Source organism: Cyprinus carpio, chromosome A17 (assembly GCF_018340385.1).
Source record: "Cyprinus carpio isolate SPL01 chromosome A17, ASM1834038v1, whole genome shotgun sequence".
In the NCBI taxonomy this organism is placed as follows: Eukaryota; Metazoa; Chordata; class Actinopteri; order Cypriniformes; family Cyprinidae; genus Cyprinus; species Cyprinus carpio.
Window position 1 is genome coordinate 24,267,802 of NC_056588.1, and position 13,107 is coordinate 24,280,908.

Here is a 13,107-nt window from a genome sequence, read left to right on the forward strand (position 1 = left end):
AGCAAAGCTGCTTTAGTCCAGTAAGTGTTCTTAAAGTATTACTAACAAGGATGCATTGATCCGATACTCAGGATCGGTATCGGCTCCAAAACTGGCACTTCCTGTGGAGCGGGTATCGGTCAGACGAGACCGATACAAATCCGATATTGTGCGAATACTATTCTGTGTTATTGTTGAGCCCCACGAAAGGCACAAAAACATTATAAAGCACCAAAACGTTTTCGTGCACTATATTTAAAGTGTTCTGAAGATGTTACATGTTCAGTGTGAGGTACAGATTAATATTGAAATCATTAAATTCAAGTTCACATAAACTCTTCTTTCCTCTGCGGCTGTCTGTCGTCCTCCATTCAGCGATCAAACTGTGTCGCGTTCGGTTACTACAGACAAAACCATGAAACTCTCTTCAAGAGCACAGACTAACTGAGGTTTAAAACTTTATTACTGTGCTTTACATTTAAAATAATTTATATACTATATTTCTATATAAATGTATATCCTTGTTTTTTCATGCATGTATTTTACAACAATACAAAGAGCAATGTGTAACATTTTACCAGAATTTAGACTTATTCACTTTTATTTGTAAATATTTTTCTAGATTTTATGAAATTATTGTGCACCCGTGATTTTTCTAGAGTATCTTTAGCTTCTGAATTATCCACTAACCTAGTTTATAATAGTATTTTTGTCATAGATTGTGATTTTATATTTTTTCATTTGTTATTTTTCATTAAAATGAAGTTGTTTATATGTAGTAGATTGTGTTTAACACACAAAAAAGTGATGATCAGGTCAACTCAGAGAAGTATAGAAATTCTACATTGATTTAAAAAAAAAACTGCGCTGGTATCGGATTGGATCGGTATCTGCAGATACTCAGAATTTTCCGGATCGGATCGCATCAGTTCTGAAAAAATGGTATCATTTGCATCCCTACTAACAATATCAAAGTTATTGCCTTTATTTTGTAAACATCCATTAAGATTTGACAGCAAAAATACACGTGAAGCTGAGCTGGAGGGGGACGTTTGTACAATTATACAAAAAGACCTTTTACTAAAAAAAAACCTCTAAACTTTCAGTCAGTCAACAGATGGCATGTAGTAGAAGTTTTGATCATGTCGATCATTTAGAGGCCATATCTGTGTATTAAATGATAAAAGTAGGCTTTAGAGGTTTAAGGTCATGACCTGTGGTCTTAGTCATGGTCTCTGCTGCCTTCTGCTTACATTTAAACTTTGATTGTGCACTTAATGTGCTAATTACACGAGGCTTAATGAGTCATTGCCACATCAGTTCTGCCATAGTTCAGATTCCTAGATAAATCTACACGAATACCAAGCAGCCAGTGTTGGATTTCCATTGAAACAGAGCAGGTTTCATTGTAACATATATGTTCACCTGGACTAGTTATGAGGGCTTGGCTTTACTTAAAGTGTGATGGCATTCGGAAATGAGTGCATCCAGTTGATGAGTCATCTGAATGAGAGTTGCTGTCAAACTACACACTTAAGCAGGGTTTTCTTGCGGGATGAAGTCGCTTGTCATTTCCTTATAGAGGCTACGCTGCCAAGATAGAAATCTGATCTTATCTGTTTACTCTGCTACCTTTGGTTCCAGCAGTCCTGGGCTGCTCAGCGGTTAATCATTATCACATCCAAAACTCTGTACTCTGATCGGGGTATGCCTTGATATGATTGTGCTCAAGGTTGTACAGTTTTGCATGTGTAACCATAATAAAATAACTCATTTATGCAGGTATGAAAATTTAATGTAGGTTTTTTGAAGAAGGCTTTACATCGCTCTCCTGTCTGTTGTGGAAGATTAGGTCTTCCCTCCATTCCTGTAATTTATGAGGACTGTTCAGATTCTCTGTTTTATGGCTGCGTGTAAAGAGAGGTCACGGCGTGGGTTGAATGGATGTGATGTGAGCCGTGAGTTACACTGAGATATTACTGCTGTTTCTGCACATGGACTTTGGCCTGGTATGTGTCCAGTTCTCTGACTTAGTGCTGACATCACTTTCAATGACAGCACATTCATGAAATGTTATCTGGGAATCCAGCCATACCCCTTTTTTAAGCAAAATGGTGCTGGTGTTTGGTCAGGGATCCGTGAATCTCCTCCAGAACCAGATGACATCAACTTTTTAAGTAATTTATTTAACTCAGTCTATTTGATGTAAGTCAAAAGTTATTCAAAACCGTGATGGAACAGATGTACTGACAGAGGATTTCTACCATATTGTGATGCAAAACCATTGGTTGCTGATTGGATGGAGGCAGATGTGAATGAGAGCATGCAGTCGATTGTAAGAAAGGGGCGGAGTTTAAGTGAACTAAATGATTCAGGTCTCGACAATAAGGACTGAAATACGCTCAGGTCAGTTGACGGATTTGTCACTGATGTGTCATCACGAAAGTTTATCAGTTGCCTTGCCAGTTTAAATATTCAATTGATTTTATAGCATTTAAGCGCAAGAAGACGCGCAAGAGAACTGAATTCAGTATTCTAGCACCGTGTTCTGTGTAGCTTCATCTATGACGTGGAAACCACGAATAGAGTTCTCTTTCACGACTTCTTGCACTTTAACGGACAAATACCTGGCCAGTTGGAACATTCAAACGACTTTAAAGCATTAAAGAAGACCCGAATAACAAGCTCGTCCGTCGGTGGTTGAGTTTACCGTGAAAGCTGTGCAGATGCGGCTGTGCGCGAGACAGAACGTGGAAAGTGAAGTATACCTGTGCCTAAGGAGCCATGCAGAGCAGACGTCAGAGGATTAAAACATTAAACTGAATTATCATTAGGCTAATTTTATTTTATTGTAACATATTTATTATCCAACACCACAATCTGACCCGCATGTTCTAGCCTATAAAATCTAATTTAAAGGGGTCAAATGATGTGATTTAAATTTTTCCTTTCTCTTTGGAGTGTCACAAGCTCTTGGTGAATAAAGAAGATCTGTGAAGTTGAAAAGACTAAAGTCTCAAATCTAAAGATATATTCTTTATAAAAGTTAAGCCTCGTCCACGCCCCCCTGAAACGGCTCGTTCTAACACGCCCCAACATCTCTACGTCACAATTTGGGAAGATTTGCATAACGCCGTCCAGATGACATTACTAGAAATCATATTTATATCACGTTATAATGGGTTTTATGTTTATGTCTCATCGCTCCGGCCGGACAAGGCATTACAAGGCGGAGGAGAAACTATAATGTACACGGAGGCAGGAGAAACTATAATGGCCAATACAGTATTGAAAATAGGAGATTTTTTAAATAATGTTGTTTTTAACTTTAAACTGCATAAACACATTTCATTACACCAAATGCACAAAATAATGTTCTTTTTAGCAGCATCATATGACCCCTTTAAATAATTTAGATTTTTTTTTTTGCTGTGTTTAGTTTGTGTAAAACACTAAAAACCAATGAAAAATGTTAAAAAAAAAAATGTTGATTACTCCGAAATGTTTTTTAATTACATTTAAATTTCATGAGTGGTGGCTGTGGATCGGTTTCATTTCAAATTAATAGCAAGCATAACACATGCTAAGTGTAACTTATTCTGCTCATATTCATTATCCATTCCTATGCAAGGCATGATGGGAACTGTAAATACACTGCCCAAAAGTTTCATGAAGTTACAACTTATAAAAATATCAATGCAGAAATTTCAGTTTAAATTGCACACAATATTATGTTGATGTAATGATCAACACAATTATGTCAGCAGAACTCATCTAGCTGGAGTTTTGTGTCTAGCTGGAGTTGTTGTCGTTGTCTTAAAAGCTTTAGATGGTGAGAAGACTGTCATGCCCACCGGCCACTGGTTTCCAGATTCAAGACCTGCAGGTTTAAGGGCTCGACACTATCTTGGTGGAAAAGAAATAGGCTACCAACAGTGATTTATCATTAACTTTGAAAATTCATCAAGCTGTTTTAGGCCTCTGGTTGGCGTTTTTTCCTGTGAAAGACAGTCGAAAGGACTCATGATGTAGCCTTGAAATGAACCTTCATCAGAATAATGCTAATCATAATTAAGTCTTAAGCATCATTAATGCCTTGCTAATAGAGACATTGTATCTTTAGGTATTATGCAGAGCATCTGCACTCATTTTACAGGAACACAATGCTGGTGTTAATGAGAACTCTTGACTTTAATAGCGTGTTGAAATCTGCCTGTAGCCTCACCCATCAGCATGTCGCAAGAGGAAGAACGATCCACTCGCACACTGAAGAAATGGACATTGAGATATTCCTGCGTAGCTCGTCATTGCTGATGTCATTACTAACCAATTCATGTCGCTGAAACTGTACCTGACATCTGAAACTTCAGCAGTCCTTCTGCTTTACGTTGAGCTCTTGACGTCAGATGTCTGCAGATGCTTTCACAGTATTTCCCACAGGAGTCTGTGGGATGAACCTCAGCCTGACAGTTCTGTATATTTACAAATGAAATTAAAAGTTAAACTTTAGATTGTACCTTTTTTAGGAGTGATAGTGTCTCAGTCTGCATGCCACAATCTATTATATTTTGAGAAATGTACAAAAATTGTATTATGTATGTGTGTGTATGTACTGTATATAATAATCTAAATATTGTGACCTCTTACCGATTTTTACTTAAAGAACATAAAAGGAACATTTTAAAATCATATTTACTTAAAGGTATATAAAAATGAAATATAAACATGTGAAACATTCTCTCATTTTCTATTGACCGCAAAAATATTGCGAAAATATCACTAATATTTGGTGCATCAAATATAACCCAGCCCTACTTTTATGGAGCTGTTTTGTCCTTTTTTTTTTTGTTGTGTGGAAAAGAGCAACCTGAACATTCTACTAAACATCTCACTTTGTGTTCTGCAGAGAAAGTAAGTTTCATTTTGGGGTGAACTATGCCTTTCTATATGGAGTCCTTTTATAAGAGGCCTTTGTGAAAGTGTCAGATGTAAAAGGGATGATTTGGTGCTGTAAGCTTCTTGGTAGTAAAGCTAATTATCACCATAAGAGTGTTAATCAGCAGTGTTAAAGCAGCCTCTGCAGTTTTAAGAGCGCAGGACCTGTAGATGAGCGCAGTAATTTGTTCTCAGCATGATTATCATCAGCCTCATGCTCAAGGACAGCCGTGTGCTAATCTGCAACCTGTGGCACACTGTGATATCTTCTCAATAAGCTGCACACGTAATGTCCTGTGGCATGGCTCCGCTCGCAGCTTTGACGCTGGTTTCCTGGTAACAGCAGCAGTGGCGGGGTACGAGAGCACGGACGCGCGCGGGGAAGCCAGGGGCTCCTCTTCAGCCGGTGCGCTCAGATTTTGGCTCTGTGTCAGAAGCAGACTTGATCGTGGCAGAGGCCAGAGAGCTTACTGTCGGCTCCTTGCTGTCATGAAATCTGTTCTGTTTGCTGCATCATGGTTCGCTAGGAATCTCAACGCTGCCTGTAACACGAGGCCTGCCGCTCCGTGCTGCGTTCGCTAGCGTTGCTGTTGGCGTTACTGCAGAGCGTTGCTTTTGCAACTGAGGTGAAGTCAGGATGTTTCCTGTGGTTTGTTTACCGGCAGAGCGTTTCTATTTACAGGTTTTGTCATGCATCATGCATCGTTTAAGCTTCAAGTGGACGTGTGTTTTCTCAATTTTGTCACAATTATTGCAAAACATGCATTTTTTTTAAATTATAGGCTATGTGGTAAAAATGCGGCTTGGTGTTATTGGCTAAAAATCGCTGATGTAGACGTTTGTTTCAACACTGATGTTTCAAATGTGAACACACACACAAACACAAGCACATACTGTGCTTTCCAAGAGCTCGCTCCCTCCCTCCCTCGGATAAGACGAAAGTTACGTGGGAAGAGTGTGCATTCCTTTCCTGAGGAGGAGGAGGAGGAGGGGACGGCAGTCTGGAGAGGAGTGTGTTTCCTCTGCATCGCATCAGTGGACTGCCTTCAGCCGTTCAGGCTTTTATCAGAGATCCAGGCCTGTGAGATGAGTCACATCATACAGTCCGTGTCTGCGTGCTTCTCTCACTCCCTTTCCATTGAAAGGGTGACAGTGCAGAGCTTTCCCAGAAACAGCCGGCACTCTGCTGGTAGAAAAGGGTGCACAGGACCTGATAGAGGCCTTGTGAGCTTGCTGCAGTCTTCAGTCGACTGGACACACCTGCCCTCGGTAAGTGATCGGTGTCAGGCTGCAGCCCCTGAGACGCCACTGAGACTGATTGGAGCTTCATTCAGCAGCAGAGGTCCCGGCTCGCACGCTGATGGAGCTGCTTTTTAATGAGCGCATTGCTTCAAAGCAATCAAACCTCTGCGGTCTGTGCCGCTGGGTAATTTTCCATTATTTGGACTTCTTTTGCTCCACTGGACGCATTTGTCCGTGGAACGGCGATCTCTCCCTGGCTTCTCATGCAATACAGTCCCCATTGTCTTGGATGACAGACAATGACTTCTTTCAGTTTGTTCAGAAGTTGTGGGCCTGGAGGGAGAGAGATGGCCAGATTGGTGGCTTCAGGTGTCACTCAGGCACGCCGCAGTCACACAGAAGGAGAATGGTAAATACTACAGGCCTCGTTGGGCCTCCTTGAGTGGTCAGACTGGTTGGACGGGGTGTGATGAAATTCTCTCTCTGGTTTGAACCAGCATGCTATGAGTCACACAGGCTCCTGTTACCTGTTCTTTCAATATTGTCTTTCACAGAGGAAGAGCTTCTTACAGCACCATTTCTTATCTGCTTTGGTTGAGTTTGATTGGGGAACCAAATGAAGCTTTTACAAACGCTTATTGCTTACACCAAACATGACTTTTGTTGAAGACTTAGGACAATCTTACTGCTATTACTATTTATAAAATTATTCAAAAAAATTTTTTAAGATATATCACGTTTCTTCCATGTTTTAATTTTAACAGTAAACTTCTGTCATGCAGCACTTTGTTTGCCCAAACAAAGTTTTTTTTTGTTTTTATTTTAAAAGATTAATTAAATTGTTAATGTGTTTGGCAGTGTGTTTCATGTGAAGCTTCATTTCATTACCACCGTTTTTGATAATAATTGTGTATTAAATCATAAATCCATAAAGTTCAGAAAACATAATACCAACATTTTTATTAAACTGTAAAAGTTTGGAAATGTTAATTCCGTTGATAAGAAATGTTTTTACATTTTTTTAAATGCAATTAAACAATTAAAATGGAATCCAGAAATATTACAAGGAGAAATGTAAAACATTTAGGAAAAATAAAAAAGAATTTTTACAAGGCCCGAAAAATCTATTTTTGATTAAACATTTAATAAATTGTAGCTATAAGTTTCATTGTTTAAATAAATTAGACATGCTTTTTGATAGATAAAATTGACCAGTGAAATAGAAGAAAAATTAAATTGGGAAAAACAGAATTTGGGAAAAATAAAATAAAGAAAAATAAGCATATTTTAATAACATTTGGAAGTTTTTGCATTGTGACATTATTTTAATTATGACGGTTATACACTTTTCCCCCCAAAATGATTTTTTTTAATACATCCTAATGGTAAAAAATATATTGTCTCTTTCCTTAAATGTATTTCGTGAAAGATGACCCAAACATGTTCCTAACCGTTTTTTTGTGATTATTCACCAATGTGCAATTAGAATATTAGGGTTTTCAATCTGATCAATGGTCTTTTGTTATCTGAAGGATTAGGTTCAGGCATAAGAATGGGTTGCTGGTTTCAATCAGGACGGATGGGTTGTCTGATTTTTGGTCACAGGTTTCAGATGTATTTGTTGCTAGACTGGCAGAGCCTGAATAAAACATGAGTCGAGCCATCGAGAGGCTCTGGTTTCAGTAGGGCATTTAACAAACACAGTTTACTCTGACCAGACCTGCTTGAGCTCCTTTAAGAGAATCAACATAACCTTTGGCTGATGGGCCAGATGTCCCACCTCTGACTACTACTGTTAACAGCAGACGCAGGGCTCGTACTGTACGTGAGTCAGCGGCACCAGGAGTAATTGATTCATATCTTTCAGAAAAAGCACACGTCCACTCTCTTCTTTTGTGCAGGGAAGGGTTTTGGGTATTTAAATAGGACAGACTTTAATGGCATTTGCAGTTTATAATATGAAATTGCGGCATTTATGTGAGTGAATGACATCACGAAAACTAAAACTCATCTGGAGTTACTTAAAAAGAGGAATTTTTATTGGTGGCACTTAAAAGCATTCAAATCCCTTGGACTTTTTCTTTTTTCATTGTCACCACGTGGAACCATGATGTGTTTAACTGAGAATCCATGTAACTTTGTTTAAACTAGGGCTGTGGAATATTTTTACTGCAATTCTTTTTCTACAGGTTTAGATAATATTTGTATGTTTGTTTTGTGTAGCTTCAGTTGTGACCCCGTCATTTTATCTTGAATGATGTGTTGCATCATGTAATAGTTGGTGATAACTTGCACTTTTGTCAACACAGTGAGGACATAAGAAAATTGTATGTATGAACATTATTCCTAGAATTTACATTGAGACTCATGTTGCTCTTTCACACATACTGATATAATTGTAAAATTAATAGAACGTTTCTATTTGGAGACATCAGGGAGATTTAACTGTATGTGTGAATGCCAGTGATATGGTTCAGTCGTATTCAGTCGATAAAGTGCACTGTACTCTTTCTCTCATACAAACACATTAGGCTGGCTGTTCCAATACATCACTTATTAACTGCAGTGCTTTGCTTCTTTAAGCAGGAATGTTCTGTGGCCTTGTGCTTCAAACTTTGTATTTCTATACTAAATATTTACATGTTGCATGGTTTTAATGAAACTGTACGTAAAAAAAGCATTTTACATTTATCAGAACAGGAGCTGCATATCCTTGATTACATTTGTATATCTGAGTCAACTTCCTATTATTTGACGTCCTGAGGAGTAGTGGTGTCTATCCGAGGGCTTTGTCAAGTGAAGGTGAGCAGACCTGCCCTTCACAGATAACACTGACAGAGCCATAAACGAGCTGACTTTCATCTAGATATGCAAATGGTTGTGCCTTTGTGTGCGTTTCTGCTCTGCTCTCATTAATGGCTTATCTGTGGTCCTGTATACTTCACAGTGGTCATTGATGGTGGACACGCAGTGGTCAATCATCTGGACTGTCTCCAGTAGAGACAAGAGACTGGAGGAAGAGCCCATGTGTGTGGACTGAACAGCTGCTACCATTAATATTGTTTCCTCTGGAATTATTTAATAAAGATAGTTGAATTTAGGGATGCAGGATATTGGATTTTTGCCAGTATCCGATATGCCGATAATTTTCAACTCATTTTGGCCGATAGCTGATGCTGATGCTGATGCTTATGCCGATACCGATTATAAATATTTTTTTTATTTTGGTTAGTTTTATAACAAGAAATTATTTGTTAGAATTAAACAATAATGACATTCTTTTATAATGACAGTACATTGAAGATTTGAAAATAACTATAAATAAACAATATATTAATCACTGCATTTTTTTTTCTCAGAAAGATGCAGTTGTAACCTTAAGATTTTTATTTTATGATTTAATATTTGTAAATGGTCTAAAGCAGAAGTTGTAAAAATTCTGAAAATCTTTTAGAGCTCATATTTGTTTAAAAAATAAAACGCATGAATCAGTATGTATAAAATTATTTTGTTTAAGTGTCATGTTTGTGATTTTTTTTTTCATGTAAGCTATAGCTTCTGACGTTTGAATCAAAACATACTCATGATTTTATGGCATCAGTTACTGCTTTATTTAACCAGAAACACAGTTTAAATATTATTTGTTTATTTTGCTTTCATTTTACCAGAAGTAGGCCAACAGTGCCCCCTACAGAATTAAAACACGTTCCTGAGCGGGCATTAGGACCCAGGGGAGGCTCATTACTGTGTACTCTAACCTATGGCAAATGCTTCATTCTGTACGTGCATTCTCAGTTTAAATGCAGCGATCCAAAACAGTGAATCCAATCACCATTCAGACAAAACTTTGCTTCAAGAATGATCCACAATGCTGACGTGATCTAATCGCACTGTTGACGTGATTTAATGGCTAGCACACCCTGTAGGGCTGTCAAAATGACTGAAAACTAAATAAAAATTTTCTATTTAAATATTATCAAAATTCTAATTATATTCAAATTTAAAAGGCATAATTCCAGTTAGGGGGAAAAAAGCTTTGGGCTTCTCTCCTGAGACCAGAAGAGGGTGCATCGAGCAAAATATTATGCACGTTTGTTCAAAGCGTAATAAAATAACACAACTGTCTTTGAAAAAAAGTGCATAATGTTTCAAATAATGTTTATAAACCATATATAATTAATAAAGTTGCTTAAAAAATTAGAAGAAAAAAAAACAGCACCATGCATTAAAATGCAATGACACTTACATCGTCGGCGTATTTCGTGCAGCACTGACAACGCTGCCTGACACATACCTAAAAATCGAATGCAACGTTTTTGCATTCGAATGCAAAACACCCTGAGAATATGTGAGTTAATGTATTCCTCTTATCGGCAAGACATATCGGCATAATTTTTCATATCGGGCAGGTGCCGATATCTACATTTAATGGCATTATTGGCCGATTCTGATATTGGTCCGATAATATCGTGCATCCCTATTTGAATTTAAAACCACATTGTAACCTGCGCTGTTATTTAACTCATATTTGTAGCTCTCATGGTGTGTAATCCTCAACTTCTGAATGGTTTATTCTCTAACATGAGGTTGGAATTTTTAGGCACCTCACATTTTGATCCACTTTTGGTTCAAGGAGCCACAGTCTGATTCCAGCATGAAACCTACCTACGTAAGCATCAGAGTGTAAATTCACAGTTCAACTCAAAATAATTTTTTAATGGATTGATCTAGAATTAGTTTATTTTTATGCATTTGACATACATTGAATGTTCAGCATTCAAAATATAACATCTATGCAATGCTGCACTTTCTTTCACACATACGGATGTCCAGTAATGTTGTCTCAGTAGACACCTCACTGGGTTTTGGTTCCCAGCCAAAGCCCAGTGATCAGTTTCAGACTACACTGCATCCGGTGGCACACGCAGCAGCTTACTGAGCATTATTCCAGTGTGAGACTGACGCCACTGGAGAGCATGGAGAGATTTGCCTCTCCACCTGCCTGTGTGTGATTCTCTCTCATGCAGCAGTGACTGCACACATACCCACAATTTGTTAACATGAAGAGTCAGTCAGTTTCTTTGCGTTTGTCAGAGTCATTAGAGGAATTAACCTTGCTCAGAGCCCCCACTGATTCTCTCTCTCTCTGGTTCTCTACCTTTTTAATTCATCCCTCCTGCTCTTTCACTTGCTTCTTTTCTTTGTCCATTCTGGTATGGAATTTTTCAAGGTGAAGATGCCCCATAAAAGGCATATCTGAACTGCTGGAGTCATTCTCCATCACACTATTAATAGCTTATCTTGTCATTTCTAGTATTACATCCATCGTTTTTGGACTGTATGATTTAAGTCTTGGCTAAGACTTTGCTCATGACTGCCAGCATTCACTGGGCGGTTTACTTTTTCATAGAAAACTTAAATTGTGTCAAAACACCACAAACTGTCTGTGAAATAGATATATTTCATAGATATCTTTCTATGAAATATATGCACCACTGCAAGGTTTAAAGAGGTCATATGATCCCATTTTAAATTTTCCTTTCTCTTTGGAGTGTTACAAGCTGTTTGTACATAGATAAGATCCCTAAAGTTGCAAAGACTAAAGTGTCAAACTCAAAGAGATATTCCTTATAAAAGTTAAGACTTGTCCACTCCCTCCTAAAACTCCTCGTTTAAACACGCCCCCACATGTTTGCGACACTGTGTGGGAAGACTTGCATAACGCCGCCCAAATGTTCACGCAAAATAAAGGAGGAGTAACTTTGATTCTCGCTGTAGTATTGTTGCACCGCCGCCATGTCGTGGAGACACTGTGTTTCGTTATGAAAGCAAAACTACTCTGTTTGGTCTTCCAAAAGAGGACACAACTAGAAATCAGTGGTTAAGTTGTATTTACAACACTGTTCCAGGACAGCTTGTTGTTTGTCGTTTCTCCGATCACAAATGCAGATATGGTTTTAGGTTTACGCATCGCAATATGCAACGCAATGCATAAAAAGACAATTAACTATGATTTATTTAATTAATCACTTATTTAATTAATTATGTTCCCTCTGGATGCAACAAATGCCTTGTTTGTAATGGGTTTTACTGGTTTTGTCTCGTCCTGCTGGGAGACGGCATCACAGTATAGTAAGGGGCGTAACATTTCCGTCACACTCTTGAGGTATTCGGCTAATCACAAGGCACTGGATAGCTGGCCAATCAGCATACACCGCGCTTTTCGTGTTTCAGAAAGGCTGGGCATAGAGGAGCAACAATAATGTACAGTCCAGGGCTTGACAGTGCGAGCATTCACTAAAAATAGATGTGTGCGAACTGGAAAATGTATTTAGGAGCATGAGTGTGAATAAAATGTATTAAACATCCTAACTTATACGGTAACCTATAACAAATGTATGAATTTCTTCAATTTATTTATGGGAAAAACAGCGATACAGCCTCATGTGATTATTAAACTTTAAAAAGGCGACAATTTAATTTAAATAGCACAGATGAAGGAGTGAAGGAGATGCGCTGAATGAAAGCACACATTTTTTTACTCACTAAATTATATGTTGTGATAAAACCATATACTGTGATAAAATCTTCAACGACTATTGTGAAAATTTGATATGGTCACATACCTAATATACATACAATTTAATAGGATTATAAATAATTATTTAAATAGTCTGAAGCAAAATAATTTAAAAACCTTGTGTACATTCTGTATTCTGATAAATTAAATAGTTTGTAAATTTCTCTATATATCCCCTTATTAAGCTAAAACACAAAATTAGAAAAAAAAATTGCATTGTGCCCCTACATTTTTTTCTGATCCCCGAGTAATTGAAGAAATTCAATCCCCCCCAAATTCTTTTTGCTATATTGCTCAGTGATGAACTATAATAAATACAAAACATCTCAACTGTAATATCTGTGATCGTGAACTCATGTACTTGCATCCTC

The 13,107-nt window shown here is 37.8% G+C and overlaps 1 protein-coding gene across 7 annotated transcripts in view; it reads left to right on the forward strand.

Moving 5' to 3' along the window:
• numb (NUMB endocytic adaptor protein) overlaps positions 1-13,107 on the forward strand; it is a 47,121-nt gene that overhangs the window by 1,429 nt on the left and 32,585 nt on the right. Inside the window, exon 1 of one of the 7 annotated variants that reach the window (XM_042774466.1) lies at positions 5,917-6,183. The exons of the other annotated variants lie outside the window; for them this stretch is intronic. The gene's annotated coding sequence lies outside the window, so the exon portion shown is untranslated. Of the gene's footprint in view, positions 1-5,916; positions 6,184-13,107 lie in introns of those variants that run through there. 7 annotated transcript variants of the gene reach the window in all.